The 23,417-nt window shown below is 41.7% G+C and overlaps 1 protein-coding gene across 2 annotated transcripts in view; it reads right to left on the bottom strand.

The window, feature by feature from the left end:
* NKAIN2 (sodium/potassium transporting ATPase interacting 2) overlaps positions 1-23,417 on the bottom strand; it is an 819,309-nt gene that overhangs the window by 728,321 nt on the left and 67,571 nt on the right. Inside the window, exon 2 of one of the 2 annotated variants that reach the window (XM_045008616.1) lies at positions 13,866-13,933. The exons of the other annotated variant lie outside the window; for it this stretch is intronic. The gene's annotated coding sequence lies outside the window, so the exon portion shown is untranslated. The remainder of the gene's footprint in view (positions 1-13,865; positions 13,934-23,417) is intronic. 2 annotated transcript variants of the gene reach the window in all.

The following is a 23,417-nucleotide window of genomic DNA, read 5'->3' as shown; positions in this document are numbered from 1 at the left end:
GCAGTAGAGCTAATGACCAGTTTATTTGATACAGCTCATAACAACAACTTGCTGGTTAAAATACTAGGAAGTTTTTTGCAGGAGATTTTGAAAATGTTTTCTGCAGGCACACTGAATTGCTAACTAATTGCATTCACATTATTTGCCATACCATCAATGGGGAGCTTTTTATGGCTGGATGCAGCTAGATTAAAATCAATTAAAAAGATGAGTTGGTTTTATCATGTATTTTTATTTTGTCTGACAGCTGTTTTCTGAATGCCACAGAAGAGTGCATAGGAAGCAGATATTTCCCCTCTGAATAAACCGATTGTTATACACTAACTCTTTTATAGTAGAAGCATTACATAAAAATGAGGCACTTTAAAATGACATCTGAAATTTCCTCTATCTTCCTGCCTCAAGTCATCTCCAACTACTGCACAATCTGCTGTCTGTGCTACAATACTAAGACAGACCAGGGCACAACAAGAATAGAGTTTGGGGGCTAAATTAAGGGGTGATTTAGGGTAAGTTACACATAAGAGCAGCCCACCTGGGTCAGATCAAAGGTCCATCTAGCCCAGTATCCTGTCTTCTGACAGTGGCCAGTGCCAGTTGCCCCAGAGGGAATGAACAGAACAGGTAATCATCAAATGATCCATCCCCTGTCACTCATTCCCAGCTTCTGGCACACAGAGACTAGGGACACCATTCCTGCCCATCCTGGATAATAGCCTTTGATGGACCTATCTTCCATTAATTTATCTAGTTCTTTTTTGAACCCTGTTATGGTCTTGGCCTTCACAACATCCTCTGGCTAGGAGTTCCGCAGGTTGACTGTGCATTGTATGAAGAAATACTTCCTTTTATTTGTTTTAAACCTGCTGCCTATTAATTTCATTTGGTGAGCCCTAGTTCTTGTGTTATGAGAAGTAGTAAACAACACTTCCTTATCTACTTTCTCTACACCAGTCACATACATCACAATCGTAAAACATGAGCTACCAAACAAGAGGCAGTCCCACCCTGTCAGAAAATTTCAATTCAACGCGTATCAGTTTTCACGCGCAGCTCCTTTGTATATCTCTACCTGTTTACTTTGCTACCCAGACATTTTTTTTGTCTCCAGTTACTTTGGTGTAAATTCAACCAAGATCAGAACTGATGATGACGCCAAAATTCAGCGCAAGGGAGGACAAACACATGGGAGGACAAAACCAGATTGCAAAGCATCACAAGAAAATAGAGCAGCATGGCTATGGACAATGAGGGGAGACTTGGAACTGATTAGGTCTCGTTAAAAATTTTCCATGGTAACTGGTTTATGAGAGGACTTAGGTTTTCAACTCAATGTGTTTTTATTTTTATTTTTTTGTGAAAAGTGACTGCTTTCTTGGAAAATTTCAACTCATCGCACACTGAAAACTTTGGTTTCTTGCCAGAAACTTTAAAAAAAAAGGTCAGCTTTTGATTTTATTGACAAAAAGTCAAAAAATGTCCACAGCAAATTTCCACGGAGGTGGAAAAACTCACACATTTTCTGACCATCTCTAGGACTAATAAACGTGAATCCTTACATCATAGAAGAGAAATAAGCATCGCAGATGCGCAGTGTGTTGGTGTATGTTTAGTGAGGGACAGAAATGTAATCATTCCATCTCATCCTTCACATAAAGCATATGTATTTTCATCTTGTCTCATTTATGGAGATCTAATAACACTTTAACAAGGTCTATAGTTGCCACAGGGAAGGTGTGCATTTAGGATTGGGAGAGCAAGTGGTCCATGAGAAGACCTAGTTAACTTTAAAAATGGTGTATTATGTAAAAATTTGAGAATCATTCCTTGGTTATAGAATCATAGGACTATAGAGTTAAGGGACTGCAAGGGTCATTTAGACCATGCTAAGATGCAGGATTTGTTGCGTCTAAATCAGGGGTCTCAAACTCAAAATGACCACGAGGGCCACATGAGGGCTAGTTCATTGACCTGAGGGCCACATCACTGACACCCTCCCTACGCTACCCCCGGCCCTGGCCCCACTCCACACCTTCCATGAGGCCCCGCCTCTTCCCACCCCTTCCCTGACCCCATTCCAACCTCTTCCCTGAAGTCCCCACCCCAACTCCGACCCCTCCGTGCCCCCAGAGGGAGCATGAGGGCTGTGGTGGGGGCTCAGGGTTGGGAGTTGAGGTGCAGCAGGGGGTTGAGGTTCAGGCAGGGGGCTCAGGGCAGGGAGTTGGGGTGCAGCAGGTGGTTGGGGTGCAGGCAGGGGGCTCAGGGCAGGGGACTGGGGTGCAGAAGGGGTGTGGGATGCAGCAGGAGACTCAGGGCAGGGGGTTGGGGTGTGGGCTGCAGCAGGGGGCTCAGGGCAGGGAGTTGGGGTGTGGGGTGCAGCAGGGGGCTCAGGGCAGGGAGTTGGGGTGTAGGAGGGGTGTGGGATGCAGCAGGAGACTCAGGGCAGGGGGTTGGGGTGTGGGGTGCAGCAGGAGGCTCAGGGCAGGGAGTTGGGGTGTAGGAGGGGTGTGGGATGTGGCAGGGACTCAGGGCAGGGGGTGGGGTGCAGCAAGGGGTTGAGGTGCAGGCAGGGGGCTCAGGGCAGGGAGTTATAGAATCATAGAATCTCAGGGTTGGAAGGGACCTCAGGAGGTCATCTAGTCCAACCCCCTGCTCAAAGCAGGACCAAACCCAACTAAATCATCCCACCCAGGACTTTGTCAAGCCTGACCTTAAAAACCTCTAAGGAAGGAGATTCCACCACCTCCCTAGGTAACCCATTCCAGTTCTTCACTACCCTACTAGTGAAAAAGATTTTTCCTAATGTCCAACCTAAACCTCCCCCTCTGCAACTTGAGACCATAACTCCTTGTTCTGTCATCTTCTACCACTGAGAACAGTCTAGATCCATCCTCTTTGGAACCCCCTTTCAGGTAGTTGAAAGCAGCTATCAAATCCCTCCTCATTCTTCTCTTCTGCAGGCTAAACAATCCCAGTTCCCTCAGCCTCTCCTCACAAGTCATATGTTCCAGCCCCCTAATCATTTTTGTTGCCCTCCACTGGACTCTCTCCAATTTATCCACATCCTTCTTGTAGTGTGGGGCCCAAAACTGGACACAGTACTCCAGATGAGGCCTCACCAGTGCTGAATAGAGGGGAATGATCACATCCCTCGATCTGCTGGAAATGCCCCTACTTATACAACCCAAAATGCCATTTACACAAACAAAGCTGTACTTGCACAGATGTTCACAACAAACAGGTGAAAGGAAAATGAACAAGGCTGAATAGACATTGAGTTAATCATTTGCAAGAATGATGAAGGGTGTGTTATAAGGATCTAGATAACTCCATGTATAATATCTCAGCTCACAGAATTGGAGTGAAGCAGGGGGTTGGGGTGCAGGCAGGGGGCTCAGGGAAGGGGACTGGGGTGCAGAAGGGGTGTGGGATGCAGCAGGGGGCTCAGGGCATGGGGTTGGGGGGCGGGGTACAGGAGGGCTTCGGGTTCCGGGGTGGCAGCAATGCACACCGGGGCCAGGGCAGGCTGCCGGCCCCGGCCCTGCTCCGCTCCGGGAAGTAGCTGGAACCATGTCCTTGTGGCCCCTGGGGGAGGATGGATGCAGGGCTCTGCACGCTGCTTGCCGCACCTCCAGGTACCTCCCCCGAAGCTCCCATTGGCTGCAGTTCCCCGTTCCCAGCCAATAGGAGCTGCGGGGGGGGGGATGCCTAGAAGCCAGGGCAACACACGGACAGAGCCCTCTGCTTCTCCCCCACCTTCCCCTCCCGCTGGCCGCAGGGACGTGATGCCAGCCGCTTCAGGGAGCAGCGTGGGGCTGGAGGGGGGCAATCCTGTGGCTGTAGTTTGCCCACCCCTGGCCTGGAGGTAGGCCGGGGGGGGGGGCTTGGCGGGCCGCAGGAAATAGCCCCACGAGTCGCGTGTTTGAGACCCCTGGTCTAATCATCCAAGACAGATGGCTACCCAGCCTCCTTTTGAAAACCTCTAGTGAAGGAGCTTCCACAACCTCCCAAGTCAGTCTGTTCCATTGTCCTTCTCTTCTTACAGTTAGGTATTTTTTTCCCTGAGTTTTATTCTAAATCTGCTGTGATGTAGTTTGAACCCATTCCCTCTCGTCCTGCCCTCTGTGGCAAGAGAGAACAATTTTTCCTCTCTTTTTGTTTAATGGCAGCTTTACAAGTCATGTCCCACCTAATCTCCTCTTTTCCAAACTAAACATACCCAGTTCTTTCAGTCTTTGCTCATATGGCCTGCATTCCCAATTCCTTTGATCATCTTTGTTGCTCACTTCTTTATAGGGTGACCAGTCAGCAAGTGTGAAAAATCAGGTCAGAGGGTGGGGGGTAATAGGAGCCTATATAAGAAAAAGACCCAAAAATTGGGACTGTCCCTATAAAATCAGGACATCTGGTCACCCTACGTCTTTACATCCTTTCTGTACAGTGGTGACCAAAATTGGACACAGTACTCCAGCTGAGGCCTAACCAGCACCGAGTAGAGCGGTACTATCACCTCCCATTCTAGACCTCTGTTAATGCAACCTAAAAATGCATTTGCTTATTTTGTAACAGCATCACACTATTGACTCATGTTGAGGTTGTGATCCACCACAACTCCCACATCCTTCTGAGCAATGCTGCTGCCAAGCCAGTTATTCCCCATTCTATATTTGCACATTTGGTTTCTCCTCCTGAAGCGTAGCACCTTACATTTGTCTATGTTGAATTTCATTTTGTTGTCTATAGCCGAGTTCTCCAATTTATCAAGATCCCTTTGAATTTTAGCTCTATCCTATTATTTCTGTGAGTTGGTTGAAAACTGCCTTTCTGAAGTCCAGTGTCCTTGTTTCGTTGTTCCCGTGTCTTCCTTTCTTTAGGATCTTGTATTCTATCAGATCATGATCACTTCCTCAATATTTCTTGACCACCTTAGCATTCGCAACTAATTCATCCCTGTTGGTCAAAACCAGATCCAAAATGGATGACCTCCTGGTTGTTTCCTTATCTTTCTGGATCAGAAAGTTACCACCTACTCATGCTAGGAATTTGCAGGACATATTATGCTTTGTTGAAATAGTCTTCCAGCAGATATCAGGGAAGTTAAACCCCCCCATTAATATTAGCTAGTGTGTTAGTTAATCTTGTTACCTGCTTGTAGAATGCCTCATCCACCTCCTTTTCCTGATTTGGTGGTCTATAATAGACCCCCACCCTAACATTGCTACTATTATTTTCCCTTTTTAGCCTCACCCAGAGACTCTCAGTAGATCTGTCACTTCCTCTTGAACCTTGGAGCAAGTGTATACATTCTTGATGTACAGTGCAACACCTCCTCCTTTTTTAGGTAATAATTGGAGATATACCAATCTCCTAGAACTGGAAGGGACCTTGAAAGGTCATTGAGTCCAGCCCCCTGCCTTCACTAGCAGGACCAATTTTTGCCCCAGATCCCTAAGTGGCTGCTTCAAGGATTAAATTCACAATGGTGGGTTTAGCAGGCCAATGTGCAAACCACTGAGCTATCCCTCCCCCCATATTTATCCTTCCAGACCAAGCTATAGTCCTAGTGCTAGTACGCCAACCATGGGCATTGTCCCACCAAGTCTCAGTAAAGCCAATTAAGTCATAATTTTCTTCATATACCATGACTTCCAGTTCATCCATACTCTTTGCATCGGTGTACAGACACTGAAGATATTTAGCAGACTGCCCTGTTGCTTTTCTTCTTGCCTCTTTAATGCAGTCATAGTTTCTAGTCCCTTCTCCAGGATTTAGCCCTTTTTCCTTGTCTTTATTACTTCAGCTTAGATGCATTCAGTTACACTTCTAGCCTTCTATGTTAGTCTTTAAGGTGCCACCAGACTCCTCATTGTTTTTGTGGATACAGACTAACACGGCTACCCCTTTGATACTTAGAAAAAATATATATGGAAAGTCATTTTTACAGTCAACTTTCCAACTATAACCAAATTTCTAATGCTGGGTTTTTTTCTATAGAGTACATGCCAGAATCTGCTATGTAAGCTTAGTTATCTAACAATATGCAGACTTACTTTATGAGTCTGAAGTAGCAGGGTATCTTAAGCCTGAGTAGAGAAAAACTAAATACGCTGGCATTCTCTGGATCCAGTAATTTTAACTGTCAAAATCCATTAGTAAAGGTATTCAAGGTCTCTGTAGTTCTCCTGTCTTATCTTTTCCCAAATATGTACAAGTGTAGTGGAGATACTAAGCGGCATAATTCCTTCTTAATACAGACTTCCACTTTATAAGGCAGCTTCAGCACCTGTCTTATCAGCTGATAAATTGTGTCCTTCACTCTGTTAATTACAAACATCCCTTTTAGAACTGAAGGCCATCACTGGAGCTGAACTTCTGCTGAGAACAAAACCATTTTGTAAAGGTTCTTATCGCCACAGGCTTTGCCACTTAACACTCTAAACAAAAAGAACAATGAATTCTAAACAAACTCTCTACCAGAATCTTTTATTGGAGTGCTATTAATAAGTTAGATAAACCACTCTCCTGTGACCACACTGACTTATTGTTATTGTGGGGTCTTCCAAATTGTGCAGGCTCGCTCTCCGTCCCCCCGCCCCCCCACTCCATTCTACTCTTTCAGATTTAGTACTGGGCCAAAAGCATTCTGGGGCCATCCTTCTATTAATATTTTCTTCCTGCAGCAAAATGGTACAGCTGGCACAAGGGAAGTGTGGCTACATAAGCTTACCACTCTCAGTCTCCTGTAACATAATCGCACATTACCCCAAATGAAGGATACACTCAAATACCTAGAGGGGAAGAGCTCTGATGCCAGGTTCATTGATTTTTAAACTTTTCATATATATAATAGTGAAGTTTTAACAGGGTTCGAAATCTTTGCCTTGTAAAGATCAGAGACAACACAATAATCAGTAAAACAGTTCCATGATTCAGTACCTCAGAAAGAAAGAAATTTCGGTGATTATCTGTGAGAGAAGACCAGCAGCCAGAGAATGCCTAAGGAAGCCAACATAACTTCAATAGGTAGGGATGAGATACAGTAAATTTGGTTCTAAAATGAGGACCCATCCCTCACAATAGTCTAGCACTTTCAAGACTAGATTTTGCAATAAATATTTTGATTGTGGAATTGACTTTATATCTTATCCTGTGCAACTCAAGCTTGGTTTTTTTTATGCACCAGAGACTTACTGAACACAAGTCCCTAATGCAGTTTGTTCTATTGGCACTCACAATCATGATGTACATGAATTTCACATTGAATAATCCCTAGTATCCTGTAATTCAGACTGATTACTTCATTGACTTCTCTTGCCAATTAACTCTTTTCCTTGTTCTTTGCCTGAATTTAACCATAATCCAAAGCCACCACTGGGTAATTAAAAATGTATTCGTAATTAGCCAAATAGGCCAATGTCAAATAAAGTTATGGCTCATTCAGTCTTCAAACCCTGAAAAGAACAGTGTTTATTTTTGGCGTGATGCTGTAGTTTGCTTAAAATCTAACATTTGGTGTAGCTACTGATCTACTTCTTGTAGCCAAGATCTAAAAAATCCTGCAGCAGAGGATTTTGAATAATGTCAGGAAAGAAAATGATTATGAAATAAACAGGGAGCAGTTTCAACTTCTGCCATAGCATTACAAAGAGAAGTCAAAATTATGAACGCCCATTGCAAAAAGTCTCAGTTTCTGCCATTCTAACATTTCCAGGAACTGGAATATTCTCCTTGGATAAAATCCTCAGCAGGTGTAAACTGGCATAACTCCAGTGAGGTCAATAAATCTACACCAGTGTACAACAGCTGAGATTCTGGCCTGCTATTTTTAGGTCTTCAATTTGTGTTTGTTTCCTGTAGCCCTGAACCATATTTTTCAAACGTCCTTATAGCCAATGTTCAATAACCTGTATTGAAACCAACAATTTATCAATATCAAATGGCTGACAGGCCTATCCCCTGCCCTGAGAAAAATTCGGAAATCAGCAAGTTGGATCAGATCCCCAGATTGGTATAAATCTACAGAGCTCCAGTTGAGGATCTGGCCCAATATATGAATCCAGCTAGGCCATTTTTATGGCAGTTTACAGTACAGAATGCTTATCTTTCCAGTAATTAATATAACGAAAACTCCCAAGCCAGCAATAACTAATTTTAAAATTACAAAAGAACTGAAAGTAACTTGCCACTAAAAGCTGTGGGCTGGCTGGACCTGCCTGTAGAAAGTTTCATACTTGTCTTGCTGTTGTTGCAAAAAACATGTGTGGCAGCCTGCATGACATAAGGTAGCAATCTCAGCCCAGCTCTCAATGGACAAGTTGCCATAGCAGAAAAGAGATAATGCCACCTCCACAATTGGCACCTTTGACGTCTCAGCAGAGATGCCAAGATGGAATGTACCAATGGGATTGATGATTACTGTGGTCCAGTCCAGATCCAGTTTGAGCATATTAATGGAGTGGTGTGAGGGAAATTATTAATGCCAATGCCCATGTTACACAGAGGAGCTCAGTCTCCAGGGCTGCTAAGCTGACACCTTTCACCAGAGCTAAACTTCCCCCAGGGCTAAATTCAGCAACAAATAGTAGTATGTACATACAGTACATTAACTATGGAAAACTGCTCCAAAATTGTAAACCAGCCGAAAAATAAATCTCAGTGCACTCCTCCACTTCAGCTGGAAAGCCGTTCAGGGAAAGAAATGGTAAAATAATATTTTAAAGCTAGTTCTACTGTGAAACAAAAACGGACAGATCTGATATGATACTGAGGGGAAACAAACACAGTGAGTGCAGTTTCTTTGAAAAGTGAAGAAAATCTACGGTAGTTCTCAGCCTCTGAGCTGTGAACCTTGAAGGTATCACCCACAGCTTCATGATCTCATTCCCATTCCCTAGCCCCAGTTCTTTTACTCAATTCTTGCACTAGATGCAAAAACAGTGTGAGGAAAGTGATTCTAAACCATCTTTGCTTTGCACCGCTAGTATTCTGGGATAGCCAGTGGCTTGCCTGGCCCGCAGGGCAAATTAGAGCGGCCTCAGGCTGCTGTCCTTCCCCTGACCCACCACGTCCCTCTACTCACTCATTCCCCACACCCACACTGCAATTGTCATGTCTTCTACTCCAGGGGCTGCAAGCAGGGTTGGTGTAGAACCCTAATGTTAGGTCTACACTGACTGGGAAAGCTTTTTGTCCAGCAGATATTTGCAGTGGTCTGATTCCAAGTTCTTAAAGGTCCCAGAGCAACATAAAGAGACCTAGGGTAACTGAAACAGGCCCATTGTCTTTGGCCTTCTACAGAGGTAGATTTACTCAGTCATTTGTCCTCAGACACCAAGAGTAACTCATAAACCAATGTGCAAGTGTTCCCATAGTACCTCCTTAGAATCGTGATGGGAGCAGGGAGCCATTATTCTGGGACTCCACTGAGGTCCAGCTGTGAGTGGCTCAATGTGAGTACATGGTACTAAAATGGTAATAAACCTCTATTCTGCATGATTTTGGCAGCTCAGCTTAACTCACAGAATGTTACTATCACATTTGATGGTTTGAAATGTCACAGGCGATCATTTGAGAGGATAAGTCTAGCATCCTCTTCTATAGTCTGTGTGTATATGGCTGTGTGTAGTGGCTTTTCCTATTTCCGGTGCAGTTGTCTCCAATGAGGGCAGGGGCTAAAGTGTCTGTGAAAGGTAAAACTGATAAAGATATAGCATTTTAAAAAGGCAACAATGAGGAATTTTCTCAAAGCCTTGGTAACTACAGGGAACCATGACATGTAAGATTTAAATTTAGATCTTGGGAAAGTGTAACTTACTTCCACCAGAGATAACGTCTCTTAATCTTTGAAAAGAACAACAAGAATAATATCCTTCTTTACAACCAATATAAAGGAACTGCACCGCACAGCACTGCATGATCTTTCTTTTTTCTTTCTTCCTAAACTGTCCACCGATGATACATCAAACAGTGTGGATACAATTAGTTAATAATTTATTAAACCTTCAGAAAGTCTGGAAACCTGCTAATCACCTTCTGATCTCAAGTTTTTGGTAAGAGAGGCATCCCACCAGCTACCCTGCTTCTCACCACTGTAACTCAAAGAGATTTACTACCAGTGCTCACTTGGAGGAAACTCCAGTTTCACACAGAAATTGGCAGCAAATCAATATAATCTGCATTACAATCCATGGTCTTATGGAAGAGACAGGATACTTTTTAATGATCACCCACTGTGTATGGCTTTTCTGTTTCATTGCTGAAATGTTATTTCAGGGCCAGTAATTTCTCCCAGAGAAAGTTGCTTTTATTTCTGCCAGCTCAAGCTCTTCTACCTTAGCACAGGCTGGCTTACTTGACATTTTCACCCAGCTCCGCCTTCTCCACATAGGCAAAGGTGTGTGAGGAGACAGGCAGCGGAACTTGTTTTAAGAGATGACATTTAGGGTAAACAAGCCTCCCTGAAAAAATGGAAAATCTTCAGAAATAGACAGAGGACCGCAAAGACCAAGACCAATAGATACTTTGCACTGATTAATACAAGTTTAATTTGCAGCATTTCTGAGGCTTCCACAGAAAACCAGAGTGTAAGGGTGCAGCTAAAATGAGATACAATCTGCTACATGTTAAAAATAATACATTAAAAGAAAGTTACTTAGCTTTCTTAGCTTAGTCCAAACAACCCAAACCTCTTTCCTGGTGTGAAATCAAAATACTTTTTCCAGTAAGGGCTAACAGGGAAATAAAGGCACAACATATTGACCAGAATTAAAGGGAGTATCCTCTTTCATTTCTTACAAAAATGTATCCATAATTTTCCACTAGAATATTAATAATCGCAGACCATGTGTGCGGCTCCTTTGCAGCTTTCTTATTTGAACACAGTAAATACATCACCTTTGATAACCCACAATCCTTAACTACTGTATAGTATTTATGTTGATGACATAAGCACCAGCAGAGGCAGACAAATGAACAGCTTAACAGAACAAAACAAAAACAGTACAACTGCATAACAAGTATCTTGGACCCTCTGTCTTATTTTTACAGTTATTGCTAAACTCAAGGATTAGGGAAATAGTTATTTTAGAGAGGACATTAGAAAAAGAAAATATTTATTGTGCAGGCACTTGGAAATCAGTCATAACTATAATGCCAAGTTCTTAGCCAGCACTTCTAATCCATACAGCTCAAAGCATTTTACAAATAAGGACAAGTATCAATACCCACATGTTAAAGATGCAGATACTGAGCTCTAGAGAGGTAAAATGACTTGCCTGAGATCATCAAGCAGGCCAGTGGCACAGATGGGACTAGAACCTCGGTCTCTTGAGTCTCAGTTCTGTGCCCTATTGACACTGCTTCTAAGAGAGAACTAAGGGCAACCATGGAAATCAAATTAGATATGAGTTAATAACACCGTACAGCGAGGAAGAAGGAGAGATAGGAGGAACCAGCATGATTTTGGGCTACCTAATAAAACGTTATATGATCCAGGATCCAAAGATTTCTTTCTCTACAGATGTTGATAAATCCAGAATACTGTGTTCAGTTCTGGCATACCGTATATATACTCGTTCATAAGCCGAGTATTTTTGGTAAAAAAGTGATGCATCAAAGAGCAGGGGTCAGTTTATAAATGGGTCTACACCAAATTTGATGATTTTAAACTCTATGGAATCATTGAATTGAATAACCAATACAGGGATCGGCAACCTTTGGCATGCGGCCCAACAGGGTAAACACCCTGGCAGGCTGGGACGGTTTTGTTTACCTGCCGTGTCCACAGGTTTGGCCGATTGCGGCTCCCACTGGCCGCGGTTTGCCGCTTTAGGCCAATGGGGGCGGCAGGAAGCGGCAGCCAGCACATCCCTAGGTTTGCGCCATTTCCCACCGCCCCCATTGGCCTGGAGCAGTGAACCACAGCCAGTGGGAGCTGCAATCGGCTGAACCTGCGGATGCAGCAGGTAAACAAACTGTCCCGGCCCACCAGGGTAAGCACCCTGGCAGACCACAGGCCAAAGGTTGCCGATCCCTGATCTAATACATTGTAGTTTTGTTTACCTGGAGCGTCCGCAGGCCACTTCCTGCAGCTCCCATTGGCTGGGAACGGTGAACCGCAGCCATGGGGAGCTGAGCGGCTCCATGCCTGCAGACACTCCAAGTAAACAAAACATCCCGACACGTTAGCGGCTTACCCTGACAGGCCGGGAGCCAAAGTTTTCCAACCCCTGAAATATAGGATTGGCTTATGAAAGGGTCATACAGTTTTTGCTATTTTTACCTATCCATTTTGGGGGGGGTTGGCTTATAAACGAATGGGCTAATGAATGAGTATATATGGTATATTTTGAGTAGAGAATATTGCAATATATTAATAAGAATAAAGAGAAAAAAACAGACAGTACATAAGAGGTTGAAGAGAAGATTTAAATAACTAAATATCTATACTTCAAGGTACACAACTAAGGGTAATATGAAAACCACCTCAGTGGGTATTGTGTGAGCTTGTCTGAGGACAAATTTGTTCCCCAGAAGGAGGATGACGATATAGGGTAGTACCAGGATATTTAAATAGGAACAATGTGATGAAATTACACAAAGAAAAAGATTAGATATAAAAAATCTTAGTAATTAGAACTATTGCACTATAGAATAATCTAAGGCAGAAGTTTTCTATCTGTGGTCTGTGGACCACTTTCTGGTGGTCCATGAAGAGCTTGTTGGTCACAGGGTGCTGATTTTCCTTCTTACTTCTTGATACCAAATGACATTAAAAGACAGCAACAATGCATAAATTGCCTCATGTTACTGTTCCATGTAAGCAATTGTTCCAGTGTGACTATGAATGGGATGGAAGATGATCCATTTGCAAAGTAATAAAGAGAAGGAGAGGCGGCCCCCATCTATCCTTTAGGTTATTATATTGATGCCTACAACCATTGTATCTGAAAAATGACACCATAGAAAAGAAAAGGTTCAAACCCCCCACTGAAAAGTTGGAGAATCCCTGGCCTATGGAAATGACTGAAGACCCATTGCTTAGATCCTCTAAAACTTCACAAATCACCTGAAAATGTATTGTAGGGAACAATCCTACACTGACAGAGGGTTGGAATAGAGGGATGGACTTGGTGACTGAATAGTATTTTTTCCCATCTCTAATTTCCATGATCGTATGAGAACTCATTTTGGAATTAAATGGAGAAACCTGTGCATAGTCCTGTAGGAAAATAGCATGAGTAGTTTTTCCAGTCCTGTTATTTTAATGGCCATGCTTATTTTAGTACTATTTTCCAGCTGGCTGACCACAAAGATAAACAGATCAGGAAAGCACTCATCTCTCTCAATTTCTGCTTCCCTCCCTTTCACAAGCAAATCATTTACCCATCCTTGATTCTACAAAGGGTACTAATGGAAAGCCATTTTTGGTGAAACAAATGATTAAGGCTAATGGATTCCTAATGTGTGTTATGAGCAAAATTATATCAGAGTCAACCCCTTAATTTCACATGACATGGTTAAAACAGGTGAAAGCTGAAACGGGGAGAAAAATTAACATTGGAGATTGATTTCTGTGCATCTGTGTGAAGTTATTACCTTTCCGTATGATCACCAAAAGGTAGCGCAATTCACAGCCCACAAAAACAAAGTCAATCAGTCACACTGGGCACTGCAAAAAAGCTGCTTCTGCTATATCTTTTATATATTATTACATAAGGGTTCTCATTTAAAAGAGTGTATTTACCAACAGTTACCGTGCAACACTATCAAAAACACTACTTATATCCTGGGCTAAGTGTCAGGAAACTTTGAGATGACGTCAGGTTCTAGGAATCTGCATTAAGATACAGGGCTATTCTACTCACTCAGCTTGGTAGGCAGAACCAATGAGTCCTACTAGCACCAGTTCTGTAGGATGAAAGCTGGAGAATGTCTAGGGTATAAGATAAAATATCTCACAATGAAAACACCAAGAGACAGCCAGCTCAGTAAGATTCTCAGACTAAGGATTTAGATGATTTTTTTAAAGATTAGACTACATGAAAACCAAAAGCAAGGAAGTGAATTTAGGGAATTTACATAGTGTGTATGTTCTGTGTTCAGGATGGTGTGAGGACTCTGCCCATCCAGAAATGTTATGGTAATTATAGGTAAAAGGCTGACTTTTTAAATGGTGACTAAAATGTTTCTGATTAGAGGATGGTAACTCTACTGATGGGCTCTAGAGAGAGTGACTATCAGACTCTTTTTAAAAAATATCTACCTTTCTGTCACTTAAAAAATATAGCTATTATAAAATAGTCTTTCTGTAAGAAGCACATAAATGTTTTATGCTCTTGAGTTTCATTTGCCCATTTTAAAGCACCAATTAACCAATATACCTAATCCAGGTGCTGCATTAATATCACTAACATTGTGACTGCACAAAAAGCAAACCAAACAAAAAAGCCTTGCTATGTACAGGCTTCACAGAGAAAATGTAATGCTTAAATGTGCAGTAAATGTCTTACAAAAGATTTTTTGCAGGAACATTTAGCAAATATAGTGAAGCATGCTAAAGCTGAGATTTTCTAAGGGTATGTCTACACTGCAATTATAAACCCGTGTCTGGCCCATACCATGTGACTCGGGCTCCCGGGGCTCGGGCTAAGGGACTGTTTAATTGTAGTGTAGACATTTGGGCTCATACTGTCGTCCAAGCTCTGGGACCCTCCCACCTTGCAGGGTTCTAGAGTCCAGCCCGAGCCTGAACATCAACACTACAATTAAACATCCCTTAGTCCAAGTTCCATGAGTCGAGTCAGCAGGTATGGGCCAGCCATGGGATTTTAACTGCAGTGTTGACATACTCTAAGAAGCCTACCAGAGTTGGCTGCACAATTCCTAATGAAATTCCCTGGGAATCCCAATGGGAATTGGCTATTCCTTAACTCCCTTTGAAATCACATTTTAATTGCCTGCAAGCTAGAAAAAAAATGTTGATGGATGTTTTCCGTCTATCCAATGGCATGCTTTTAAAAGTTTATACGTTATATACTGTAAGTAATATGGAATCTAATGAAAGTATTCTTGGAAGGAGTTTGAGATTAACATACATCTCTACTTTACCTCCCAACCCTATGCCTTGTTTAGTCAGTTGGATGAGAGCTATTTTTCATTGCAGATTTCCTATTTTTTATTGCTTTGTGTCACAGATTTCATGTTACTTAGATGTAGTTTTTTGTATTTAATTTATTGAGCTCTCAAAAAAATCCATTACAGGCAATTACTTCAAGTTCGTGAAGAGGAAAGGAAATGTAGCCTTAATCAATAGAATTGCTTTTTTTGTTTTCTTTATATGGATCATGGATTCAATTCTATCTTAGTCCCTTGCATAGCACAAAAATAGCCCTGTGGGTGAAGGAGGAATTGCCTCTTAAAAAAAGGAGAACTCTCTGGCATGTGAAACGTCTTGATGTCTATGCACTAAAGCTTTACACAGCATTTCTTTAATCCATTTTACTTGGATGGGGATGGTTAACTGTATGCATAATTGTATCAAGTGTCATCTTTCTGATTGTCCTGAGCTAGGTAAGATTTGAGGGGTTTTTTAAACATCCTTATTCTGGCTGCAGAACCTCCCAGTAATTATAGTTATCACTTACTCTTTCGGCACTTTACAACCTCAGTGCAATGCCCAATGTTAACTAATGTTTATCCCCTTGCCTCTCCGTTGCAACTTTCCTCTAAATTGCATTGCAGAGTTTTTGGTCACCACCTAGGTTTGGTCCAAGTACAGAAGTGTATTTTGATAAAGGTAACAGGATAGTCTTTCCTTCCATTTGGGGAGAATTGTGTTTGTAAACTGTATCCAAATACTTGGGTGATGGGCGGCTTATACATATGTGTAATAAGAGTTAATAGCTATACCAAATGAGATTTTATGAAACTGTATTCGAATATTACATATATTATTTTTTAGCTTTGAGTTGACATTGCAGTTTAAAGTACCTTCTGCTATTGCTCACATACCAGTCCAATATTTTCTAATAGTGTGTTTAAGTCTAAGTAAAATAAAACCTTTTAAATAACAACAGCAATTCAGCTATATGTTGGCCTTAGAATAACACCATCCTGAAGTAGGCTGTTGGAACACATGATCCTGGCGAATCAGATGCAGATATGCACAGGATGACTGCAACTTGTGTTTGAAATGTTAATTTTTGTACAAAACCATCTGGAGATTTCTGTTCTAGAGTAAGGTAGCCATAAATGAAAATAAATCTCTTCTAAAATGAGTACCAACCACTTGTTCATGAAACATTACCATTTCCTCAGAAAGTGCACTCATGTTACCAGTGAGGTCAATTTCTCTAAGGACTGTGCTATCTACAGCCACTAGGGTATCCACTTAGGAAGGAACAATCAGCTGCACTCACAAAATGGGAAATGACTGACTAGGAAGGAGTACTGTGGAAAGGGATCTGGGGGTCATAATGGATCACAGTGAGTGAACAGTGTAACACTGTTACAAAAAAGGGCAAACATCATTCTCAGATGTATTAGCAGGAGTGCTGTAAGCAAGATACAAGAAGTAATTCTTCTGCTCTACTCGGTGCTGATTGGGCCTCAACTGAAGAATTGTTTTCAGTTCTGGGTGCAACATTTCAGGAAAGATGTGGACAAATTGGAGAAAGTCCAGAACAACAATAATGATTAAAGCTCTAGAAAATATGACCTATGAGGGAAGATTGAAAACATTAGGTTTGTTTAGTCTGGATAAGAGAAGACTAAGGTAATAATTGGAGATATACCAATCTCCTAGAACTGGAAGGGACCTTGAAAGGTCATTGAGTCCAGCCCCCTGCCTTCACTAGCAGGACCAATTTTTGCCTTAGATCCCTAAGTGGCCCCTTCAAGGATTGAACTCACAACCCTGGGTTTAGCAGGCCAATGCTCAAACCACTGAGCTATCCCTCCCTCCTCCTGAGGGGGGGACATGATAACAGTTTACAAGTACATAAAAAGTTGTTACAAGGAGGAGGGAGGTAAATTGTTCAAATTAACGCCTGAGGATAGGACAAGAAGCAACAGGCTTAAATTCCAGCAAGGGTTAAGCCTAGGTTAGACATTAGGAAAAACTTACTGTCAAAGTAGTTAAGCACTGGAATAATTTGCCTAGGGAGGTTGTGGAATCTCCATCACTAGAATTTTTAAGAGCAGGTAAGACAAACACATGTCAGGAATGGTCTAGATAATACTTAGTCCTGCCATTAGTGAAGGGGACTGGACTAGATGTCCTCTCCAGGTCCCTTCCAGTCCTACAATTCTATGGCAGTAGAGACTTGAACCATACTATCCAGGATTATGGATTGTTCTGGCACTTTGCTGCCTTAATTTCCATCCCAGCGGAAAGCTCAGAAATCACAAAGCTATTTTATAGTGCTCAAGAACTTCTCTGAAATCTCATTCAAAGTGACTTAACCAGTGCTTCCGTTGGCTGTGAACTCTGCTATTAGTACAGATGAGGCTTAATGGCAAGTGTAGGATTATTACATTTTATTCCTTCTGTTTTAATTGAACCCCAGATTTAATGTGAGTGCCACAAACAATAATTTAGCTTTCAACCCAGTCCTAATCACACAGATGTAAAGTTATGAAAGAGGGCAAAACTCCTCTCTGATTACTGACAGTTTGTTTAGACTGAAAGATTAAAACTGTGACCCTTTCTTCAACAGAAAATACCTAATGACTGGTGCAATAACCTCACTAAAAGCAGAATATTGTATTTCTGGACACGGCATGCTAATGTCTTTCAGATAGGATTGGTCAACTGAAGTCTATTAAAGAATGAGCACCTTCCTGTTAAGTTTTATGGCACAGAAAGTAGTTTACGTGTATTCTTCCCTACCCCTAGATAAATGTTTCCATGGTCAAACTCCAAAAGATGTGAAAGGGCCAAGATCTTACAACTGAAAGGAGCAAAAACTTGTAAATTACAGAAAACAGTGAAAATTACAATCTGCCACTGGAATTAGGAGCTGTCTTGAGGTTTAGTGTTTTGCTTTTTTAATTGGCTTGGCCTTCAGAGTTTTATGTTTGATGTTAGAATGCCCAGATAAAACAGGGGATGGACTTCCTCACACGTTTTATTTTTGTGTACTTTAGAGTGAAGAGAGGGCAAACGCTCATCCCATCTTGGTTAGCCATCTGTTCTTTTTATAGTGACTACACAAGCAAACCCTCCTCAACAGGAGTAGCCATATCCTTTCAGCAATGATCCTCATCTGCGCCAGCCTGAGCAGCAGGAATTCAAGAGGCAGAACTGAGTGGCACTGCCATGTGCTACTAGCTGTGTCATCAGACTACTAATTTATGCCTTTTCTTTCCTACACTTAAAGTGAAATTCACCCCATGTATCGGGCCAGGTCAAGGCCTATGCACTACATAAATCCCACTTGAGCCCCTTGAAAAAGGGAAAATAACCCACCCCATTTTATTGCCATAGAAAGCAGCTAAGCCCAGTATGAAGTGATAACTGTTGTTAAATGCTCATCTTTTATAGTGACCATTACATTTTAGATAACCATCATATGGCTGCTTTGTCATTGTTTGGCCAAGCAGTACACAAAGGCAAGAGTCTCAGCTGGTATAAATCAGTGTAGCTCCATTGACTTCAAGGGAGCTACATCTATTTACACCAGCTCAGAATCTTTAACTCTGTCCTCAGACATCAATTCCTCCAACACTTAACCTTTTCTTAAAATTTGCTCTTCTCTGAATTCTTTCCAGTACGTTGACAAATTTCCCCTTCCACGGCATGACAACACTTCTATGTACACAGCTCAAAAAACACATTGCATTTTTCCTACTACATTGAATTGCAATCCCATAGTTTATTTGCTGTCCACCATCACCCTTAGGTATATTTTGGTCTTGCTGCTTTCTTTGGAGTGCCCTCCCACTGGATAGGTATTTCAGCTTATTATTCCTCTTATTACCATTATTGCTTAGCTTTTCCCAGATTGATTCTCATTTCTTTTGCATATTGCTAACCTTGTTGTTTGTATTATTTTTCCCTCCTCGCTGGTGTTCACAACACCTTCCAGTCTCATATAGTCTGAAAATGTAATTAACAAGCTGCTTACCCATTCTAGGTCATTAATAAAGATGCTGGCTCACACAATCTTACTGCCTACGTTTCTGCTTGTTGCAGCAGAGAGGGAGGGCTGTCAGTGAGCCTGTAAGGGTATGTCCACGCAGCATTTTGCAGCCCAGGTCTACAGACTCAGGTTAGTGGGGCTCGCACTAGTACTCTAAAACTAGCTGTAGAGACAGTGCTTTGAAGTTGCAGCTCAGCTGAAGCTCAGGGTCTAAAGCCCACCCCCCTCCATCCCTCCTCCAGCCGTGTTTCCAAGTGACAGTCTACCAACTATGCTCTTGTCACACTCTCAAAATACTCCCTACTCTGGGCATGTGTTGGGAGTAGCACTGAAGGTCAGGTACATCGTGGGAATTCATAGTAGGCCCGATTCTGCTGCTTTCCAGCCCCTTTGTGCCACCAGAGAACGCATCAGAGAAACTGGCTCATTAAATTAAAACTTGGGTTGACATGAATCCCTGTGGCAACCCACTGGCAACCCGCTTCCTGTGATCTTTATGTAATCTGAGGCACACATTTTCCAGTCTTTATGATGCTCACATAGGTGGCCCATGTTTAAAAATAGTCATATTTGCAAATCTGACACTTTTTATTCCAGCTTCTGTACTCTGACAATTTCATTTCACAACAGCGATAACACATCATACAACGCCTTATTCATCATTTTTTTTCCAGTGCAGCAAAAACTTCGTTGTTAGTTCTGCAGCTGATCAAGAAACCCATCAATGCAAAACTGCCAGTTGAGCAGGATGTGATTGGGAGGCCAATATTTTAAAAATGTGTTTAAAAAATGATTCTATACCCTTAATCTCTGAAGATTCATATTATCAACTACACAGAGAAATGGTTAGGAAGGTTGGCCACAATTTGCTATTATCCACTTGGCTGTGGAGTTAATTCCCTTATCCTACGCACAAGTCCAGATTCTTTGATTTGTGATTAATAAGTGCAAGGAAGCCAGTAAATAAGTATATCTCCCCTGCTGAGAATTCCCCAAGTTTAGGAAAGCTATCAGGTGCTATAGAGCTGGCATTGCCAGCCCCTGTACCATCCCCCAACCCAGTACCTGCATAGGGGATGGTCAGGAGCAACAGAGAATGTATTTGGGGGTGGCTGGAGCACACTGTGCTCCTGTAATTTTCAGAATTGCCAGGGATGGTGCAGATGTACCATGAGAATCATAGAGCCATAACTCGCTCCCTTTACTGAGGAGCAACTCCGGAGAATAGTCTGACTAAACAGTCTTTGTGCAGGGAAGTCTGAAAGTCTGGGCGTGAGGAAGGAAAGAAGACAGACTCCTCACTTGAACCTTTAGGCAGACTGCAAGAAAGCTCAGTCTCTTCTCCATAGCTATTACTCCAGCCCGTTAGTTGGAACATTGCCTGTACCCAGGTTTTAGGCCACTCAGTCTATGTAATAGTGAACTGACTGGCCATGTGCTCACATCCTTCCCTGGTCCATCCTCTAAACACAACTCTGCAGTATAAGTAGAACTGGAGAAACAGGGCTGGGTTTCAGGACGGAACTAGTTTGGAATGGCCTCAGGGGCATGGGAACGCAAGAGGAGTCCAAACTGCGAACTGTCAAGACACTGGAACCCACCATGTAACACTGACCACTAAGCATACAAATGTAAGTCTGGAAGGGATCTTGAGAAGCCATCAAATCCAGCCTCCTGTGCTGTCACAGGACAAAGTCAACCTAGACTATCCCTGAGATGTGTTTGTGCAACCTGTTCTTAAAAACTTCCAATGATGGGGATTCCACAACCTCCTTGTAAGCCTATTCCAAAGCTTAACTATCCTTATAATGAGAAAGTTTTTGCTAATATTCAACCTAAACCTTCCTTGCTGCAGATTAAGCCCATTACTTCTTGTCCTACCTTCAGTGCACAGAGAGAACAATTGATCACCGTTCCCTTTATAAAAGCCATTAACATATTTGAAGACTATTATTAGGTCCCTGCTTAGTCTTCTTTTCTCAAGACTAAACATGCCCAGTTTTTTTAACCTTTCCTCATAGGTCAGGTTTTCTAAATCTTTTATCATTTCTGTTGCTCTCCTCTAGATATTCTTCAATTTTTCCATATATTTTCTAAAGTGTGGTGCTCAGAACTGGACACAGTACTCCAGCTGAGGCCTCACCAGTGCTGAGTAAAGTGCTGAGTAAAGCACAACAATTACCTCCCATGTTTAATGATATCACAATGGCATCATGTTATTGACTCCTATTCAATTTGTAATCCACTATAAATCCCAGATCCTTTTCAGCAGTACTACCACCTAACCCATTTTGTAGTTGTGGATTTCATGTTTCCTTCCTAAGTGAAGTACTTTGCATTTGTCTTTATTGAATTTTATCTTGTTGAATTCAGACCAATTCTCAAATTTGTCAAGGCCATTTTGAATTCTAATTCTCTTCTCTAAAGCACTTGCAACCCCTCCCAGCTTGGTGTCATCTGCAAATTTTGTAAGTATACTCCCCACTCCATTATCCAGGTCATTAATGAAAATATTGAATAGTACTTACTCAGGACTGACCCCTGCGGGATGCCATTAGATACACCCTCCCAATTTGACAGCCAACCATTGATAACAACCCTTTGAGTATGGTCTTTCAACTAGTTGTGCATCCACGCTATAGTCATTTCATCTAGACCACATTTCCCTAATTTGCTTATGAGAATGCCATGTGGGACTGTATCAAAAACCTTACTAAAATCAAGATATAGCACATCTACTGCTCCCTTCCATCCACGAGGCCAGTAACCCTGTCAAAGAAGGAAATTAGGTTGGCTTGGCATGATTTGTTCTTGATAAGTCCGTGACAGCTATTCCTTATAATCATATTATCCTCCAAGGGCTTACAAATTGGTTGTTCAATCTTTTCTTCCAGTATTTTTCCAAGTATCAAAGTTAGGATGACTTGTCTATAATTCCATGGGTCCCTTTACTTCCCTTTTTAAAGACAGATACTATGTTTGACCTTCTTCAGTCTTCTAGACCTCATCTGTCCTCCATGAGTTCTCAAAAATAATGGCTAACAGTTCCAAGATTGCTTCAGCTAGTTCCTTATGTACCTTAGGGTAAATTTCATCAGGCCCCGCCAACTTGAATACATCTAACTTGTCTAAATAGTCCTTAAACTGTTTCACTATTTTGGCTTGCATTCCTTCCCCCGGTTGTTAATATTACTTGCATTGAGTGTCTGGTCACCATTAGCCTTTTTAGTGAAGAGTGAAGCAAAACAGGGATTACACACCTCAGCTTTCTTGTTTTCTTCAGTTATTAGCTCTCCTTCCCCACTAAACAGAGGGCCTACACTTTCCTTCATCTTTCTCCTAATGTATTTAAAGAACTTCATCCTATTGCTTTTTATGTCCCTTGCTAGGTGTAACACATTTTGTGCTTTAGCCTTTCTGATCATACTTAATAACATCTAGTTTTTATATAGCTTAATAAATAATATAACAAAGATCTCCTTCCAACAACTCTGTCTGCCTTTGCATCACTTATAGTTAATGAAACACCTTCTACAACTCATTGGTGGCTTTCTGTGGCTCATTACTATGATGTGTGAATTTCACTCTTGGTGAGAATTTTATCATCTTGCTACTGTACAAAGTAATTAATCTCTCTGTACCAGAGGAATTTGCATGTTATGCTAAGCTTTTCTTTATAAACTAGAGCTTTCTCATAATTTCTGTACTTTTCCATTCCATCAAATATTTTATTACAATGTTTGTTTCAAAAGCTTTTTTACCTGTCATTATGTGCAGGCTGATACGGAGAAAATGCAAATTGTACGCCTAAAGGAATTCTATCCATTAATGGCAACATACTACAAAAAGGAAAATTTTAAAACCAACAACTGCTTGAGAAGTTTTAGTGTAATCTTACTGTAGATGATTTCACAGAGTCCCTAAACAGCAGTGTTCAGCACAGACTGACACAAATGACATCTGAAATGGAACTACATCTCTTTTATTGGCTCTGTTTCCAAAAAATGGGGATGGGGATTAAATGAGTTGGTAGAGAGGAAGGGGTCTGATTTTATCCATATAGTTCAGTGAAGACTCAGGAACTGGAAATAAACAGCAGATTAGCAAAATGTTAGTTGCTAGGATAAAAGGTTTTACCTATAATTTCAACTGTAGTGTATTTTGGAAAGCCATTTTGAATCATGGTATTAAATACAGCTTTATGTTGAACATACAATGGTTTTCTTTCTTTGTCTATAAACCGTTACATTATTCATGACTAAAAAAGAGTTGTAC

The sequence above is a fragment of the Mauremys mutica genome, chromosome 3 (assembly GCF_020497125.1).
Source record: "Mauremys mutica isolate MM-2020 ecotype Southern chromosome 3, ASM2049712v1, whole genome shotgun sequence".
NCBI lineage: Eukaryota > Metazoa > Chordata > Testudines > Geoemydidae > Mauremys > Mauremys mutica.
The sequence above is the reverse complement of the archived record's forward strand: the minus strand, read 5'-3'. Positions and strand labels throughout refer to the sequence as shown.